This window comes from Balaenoptera borealis (assembly GCF_965194805.1).
Source record: "Balaenoptera borealis genome assembly, chromosome: 19".
In the NCBI taxonomy this organism is placed as follows: domain Eukaryota; kingdom Metazoa; phylum Chordata; class Mammalia; order Artiodactyla; family Balaenopteridae; genus Balaenoptera; species Balaenoptera borealis.
The window spans coordinates 66,653,354-66,659,353 of NC_138878.1; positions in this window are offsets into that span (position 1 = coordinate 66,653,354).

Genomic DNA, 6,000 nt, shown 5'->3' on the forward strand with positions numbered 1-6,000 from the left:
TATGACGGTGGCCATTCTGACCGGTGTGAGGTGACCTCGCTTTAGTTGTGATTAGCATTTCTCTACTATTTATTTACGTGGACCTCTCTTGTGGTTTTTTGTATGCAGGGTGAGTAAAACTTACCTCTTGAAATTGGCTTTTGGAACGTATGCCCTGTTTTGAATTCTTTCTCACTGACCTACCCCATTTCTTGAGGGCAGGTGTTTCTTCTTTACAGCCCCACAGGCCTTGTGAAAAGCAAATGCCGGACAGCACAGGTGTTCAAGGTGTAGTTATGGGAAACAGCCACAAGGCGGCAGCATTTCTTCATGCCCCACCCTTTTTTGTTTTTCTTCTTCTAGGTTTTTAATTTAAATTTTATTTCATATTAGTGTACCATTGATTTCCAATGTTGTGTTTGTGGTAGTTGTACACGAACTGGATTCAGTTATCCATAGATGTATATCGATTCTTTTAAGGGTTCTTATCCCATATAGGTTTTTAGAGTGTGTTCAGGAGACTTCCCTGTGCTTTTCCGTAGGTCCTTGTGGATTACTTACTTGACATATATTGGCATGTATATGTTAATCTCAACCTCCTAATGTATCGCTCCAGCCTTCCCACCCATTTTGATAATCATAAGTTTGTTCTCTAAGTCTGGGAGTCTTTTTCTGTTTTGTAAATTAGTTCATTTCTATGAATGTAAGGATTCGCCTGTAAGGCATATCTTCTGATATTTGTCTTTCTCTCTGTGCCTTCCTTGACTTAGTGTGGCAGTCTCTCGGTCCATCCATCCACGGCGTTATTTTGTTCTTTTTTATGGCTGAGCAGTTTTCCATTGTACATATGTACCACATCATCTTCACTTTCCTGTGGGAGGACCTTTTGGTGGATTCCATGTCCTGGCTACTGTAAATAGCTCTGCCCTGAAAATAGGGTGGTGCGTGTCATTTCGAATTATGATTGTTCTCCGGATCCAAGCCCAGGAGTGGATTGCCAGATCATAGGGTAACTTTATGTTTACATTTTTAAGGAACCTCCAGAGTGACTGCACGCATTTACATCCCCAGCAACGGTGGAGGAGGATTGCCTTTTGCCCACGGCCTCTCCAGCATGTAGTCTTGTAGATATTTTTGAGGATGGCCATTCTGACCGGTGTGAGGTGACTTCTCCTTATCATTTTGATATGCATTCCTTTCGTATATTAGTGCTGTTGCCTACCTTTTCGTGTGCTTTTTTCGTTTTTTAATACATTGTGAGTAAAATTTACGTCTTGAAAGTGGCTTCTTGATCGTCGGCCCTGTTTTGCCTCCTTTTCCGATGATTTGCCCCAGGATATTTCCCGAGGGCCGGCGTCAACTGCAACCCGCAGGCCTTGTGAATATGAAGTCGTCGTCAGCACAGGTTTTACAGTTGTTGTTGCGGAGAATGGCCACAAGGCGGCAGCATTTCCTCATGCCCGGCTCGGGTTACTGTGGCAACAAGAGCCTTTGGGAGAGTCCTGCTCCTGGCTTGCCAGTTCCAGTGGAATCCGCCAGAAGAAGCACCCAAGGCTTGTGTCTCCTGACTTCTTCCCCCTTAGCCTTGACCCCGCCCGCGGATGGCTCCCAGGTGCTGCAGCACCTCTCTGCCGAGGGTGCCGTCGTCCGTAGGTGAGGCGGCCCAAAGGAAGGAGGCTGGAGGAGGGAAGCCCAGCACCGGGAGACGCGGAGACCAAGGGACGCTTGAACGCTCCTCCAGCCCAGATGCTCCCCCATCCTCTGGGTGCACGAGGCTTGCTTTCGCGGTAGGAGGGCCTGCGGGGATCTGGAGAGTGTGGTCCCGTGCAGAGAGGACCAGGCGCTCCGAGTGCAAAGGGGGCCCGTTTGCCTGCACATCCTCGCAGCTCCCTCAGCCGCACGACAGTCCAGCCTTGGGACCCAAGACTGGTCCGGACTCAGGGCTGTGACACCAACCAATGTCACCAAGGCCACGGTTAAATAGAGTCGGCGTTTCTTTTCTTTCTTTCCTTCCTTTTTTATTTTGTATTGGGGCGTAGGTGAGTTATAATGCTGTGGAGGGTTTTTTGGGGGGTGGGTGATTTCCAGCTCCTTGTTTCAGTTATACCTAGACGTTTATATGTCCTTTTTTGGCTTCCCTTCCCATATAGCTTATCCTACAGTGTCTAGTAGGGTTCCCTGTTCTCTACAGTGGGTCCTTTTTGATTATTCTATAAAGGCTAGTGTGTACATGTTCATCTCAACCGGCTAATTTCTCCCTGCCCACCACCTTTCCCTTTTGGTAACCATAAGTTACTTTTCTAGGTCTGTGAGGCTGTTTCTCTTTTGTAAAGACGTTTATTTGTATCCATTTCTCAGCTCCACCTATAGGTGATGTTACATGAGACCTGTGCTTCCCTGCTTCCCTTAGTTGACTTAGTAGGATCATCTCTACTCCCTTCCCCGTGGCTGGAAATGGCATTCTTTCATCCTGCATTATGGCTGAGGAATATGCCATGGAGTGTATGGACCACGTCTTCTTTATCCGTTCATCTGTCCCTCTACGCTTAGGTGGCTTGCTTCTCTTGGCTTTTGTACACAGCGCTGCCAGGATCGCTGGGGTGCACGTGTCTTTTCAAAGTTTGTTTTTCTCCGGATCCGTACCCGGAAGTGGGATGGCTGGGTCACATGGTACTTGTATGCTTAGTGTTTTAATGAACCTCCACAGTGTTGTTCATAGTGGATGTACGGATATACGTCCCCACCAACCGTGTAGGGGGTTCCCTCTCTCTACACCCTCTCCAGCATTTATTGTTGTACAGTTTTGTATGATGGCCTTTCTGACCTGTGTGAGCTGATTCCTCATTTTACCCCCTTGATTTGCATTTCTCTCCTACTCAGGAACGCTGAGCACCTTTTCAGTGCTTTGTGGCATCTGTACGTCTTCTTTGGAGAGAAGTCCATTTAGATTTTCCATCCATTTTTTTATTGGGTTGTTTGTGTTTTTGATATTGAGCTGCATGAGCTGCTTGTATGTTTTGCAGATGAATTCCTTGTGGGTATCTTGGTTTTCCACTATTTTATTCCCATTCCAAGGGATGTCTTCTTCTTTCGTTTGTGGTTTCCTTTGCTGTGCAAATGAATTTAAGTTGAATTAGGTCCAATTTGGTTTTTTTGGGTTTATGTTTCATTATTCTATGAGGTGGATTCAAAGAGAACTTGCTGCGATTTATGTCAAAGCATGTCCTGCCTAGGTTTTCCTCGGGAGTTTTCTAGTATGCGGCCAAAAGATGAGAACTTTAAGCTATTCAGAGTTTATTTTTGTGTATGGTGTTGGGGAGTGTTCTAATTTCATTGTCTTCTTCATCATCTAGGGACCCTCCCCATTGGGGCCCATAGTGGCTGTTACAAGTTTATATCCCCACCGATAGTGTAGGAGGGTATCGTTTCCTCCACACCCTCTTCAGCATCTATTGTTTGTAGACATTATGACGGTGGCCATTCCGACCGGTGTGAGGTGACCTCGCTTTAGTTGTGATTAGCATTTCTCTACTATTTATCGACGTGGACCTCTCTTCTTGTGGTTTTTTGTATGCAGGGTGAGTAAAAATTACCTCTTGAAATTGGCTCTTGGAACGTATGCCCTGTTTTGAATTCTTTCTCACTGACCTACCCCATTTCTTGAGTGCAGGTGTTTCTTCTTTACAGCCCCGCAGGCCTTGTGAAAAGCAAATGCCGGACAGCACAGGTGTTCAAGGTGTAGTTATGGGAAACAGCCACAAGGAGGCAGCATTTCTTCATGCCCCACCCTTTTTTGTTTTTCTTCTTCTTTGTTTTTAATTTAATTTTTATTTCATATTAGTGTACCGTTGATTTCCAATGTGGTGTTTGTGGTAGTTGTACACGAACTTGATTCAGTTATCCATAGACATATATCGATTCTTCTTCGGGTTCTTATCCCATATAGGTTATTAGAGTATGTTCAGGAGACTTCCCTGTGCTATTCAGTAGGTCCTTGTGGATTACATATTTGACATATATTGGCGTGTATATGTTAATCTCAACCTCCTAATGTATCGCTCCAGCCTTCCCACCCATTTTGATAATCATAAGTTTGTTCTCTAAGTCTGGGAGTCTTTTTCTGTTTTGTAAATTAGTTCATTTCTATGAATGTAAGGATTCGCCTGTAAGGGATATCTTATGATATTTGTGTGTCTCTCTCTGCCGTACTTGACTTAGTACGACAGTCTCTCGGTCCATCCATCCATGGCGTTATTTTGTTCTTTTTTATGGCTGAGCAGTATTCCACCGTGCATATGTACCACATCATATTCACTTTTCTGTGGATGGACTTTATGGAGGATTCCATGTGCTGGCTACTGTAAATAGCTCTGCCGTGAAAATAGGGCGGCAGTGTCGTTTTGAATTATGATTTTTCTCCGGATCCAAGCTCAGGAGTGGATTGCCAGATCATAGGGTAACTCTATGTGTAGTTTTTTAAGGAACTTCCTTAGAGTCCTCTGTAGTGACTGCTCGCATTTCCATTACCACCAACGGTGGAGGAGGATTGCCTTTTGCCCACGGCCTCTCCAGCATGTACTCTTGTAGATTTTTTTGAGGATGGCCATTCTGACCGGTGTGAGGTGACTTCTTATCGTTTTGATATGCATTCCTTTCATAATTAGTGATGTTGCCTATCTTTTCATGTGCTTTTCCCTTTTTTAAAATATTGTGAGTAAAATTTACCTCTTGAAGGTGGCTTCTTGATCGTCGGCCGTGTTTTGCATCCTTTTTAGATGATTTACCCCAGGATATTTCCTGTGGGCCGTTGTCAACTGCAACCCGCAGGCCTTGTGAATATGAAGTGGTCATCAGCACAGGTTTTACAGTTGTTATTGTGGAGAATGGCCACAGGGTGGCAGCAGTTCCTCATGCCCGACTCTGGTTACTGTGGCAACAGGAGCCTTTGGGAGAGTCCTGCTCCTGGCTTGTCAGTTCCAGTGGAATCCGCCAGAAGAAGCACCCAAGGCTTGTGTCTCCTGACTTCTTCCCCCTTAGCCTTGACCCCGCCCCCGGATGGCTCCCAAGTGCTGCAACACCTCTCTGCTGAGGGTGCCGTCGTCCGTAGGTGGGGCGACCCAAAGGCAGGAGGCTGGAGGAGGGAAGCCCAGCACCAGGACACGCGGAGCCCGAGGGACGCTTGAACGCTCCTCCAGCCCAGATGCTCCCCCATCCTCTGGGTGCACGAGGCTTGCTTTCGCGGTAGGAGGGCTGCGGGGATCTGGAGAGTGTGGTCCTGTGCAGAGAGGACCAGGCGCTCCGAGTGCAAAGGGGGCCCGTGTGTCTGCACCGGCTCCCGGCTCCCTCAGCCGCGCGACAGTCCAGCCTTGGGACCCAAGACTTGTCTGGCTCCAGGGCTGTGACACCAGCCAATGTCACCAAGGCCTTGGTTAAATAGTCAGCGTTTCTTTTCTTTCTTTCCTTCCTTTTATTTTTTATTTTGTATTGGGGCGTAGGTGAGTTATAATGCTGTGGAGGGTTTTTTTTTGCGGGGGTGGGTGATGTCCAGCTCCTTGTTTCAGTTATACCTAGACGTTTATATGTACTTTTATGGGTTCCCTTCCCATGTAGCTTATCCCACAGTGTCTAGTAGGGTCCCCTGTGCTCTACAGTGGGTCCTTGTTGATTATTCTATAAAGGCTAGTGTGTACATGTTCATCTCAACCGGCTAATTTCTCCCTGCCCACCACCTTTCCCTCTTGGTAACCATAAGTTGTTTGTTTTCTAGGTCTGGGAGGCTGCTTCTGTTTTGTAAAGACGTTCATCTGTATCCATTTCTCGACTCCACCTATAGGTGATGTTACATGAGACCTGTGTTTCCCTGCTTCCCTTAGTTGACTTAGTAGGATCATCTCTACTTCCTTCCCCGTGGCTGGAAATGGCATTCTTTCTTCCTGTATTATGGCTGAGGAATATGCCATGAGTGTATGGACCACGTCTTCTTTATCCGTTCATCTCTCCTAGGCTTAGGTGGCTTGCTTC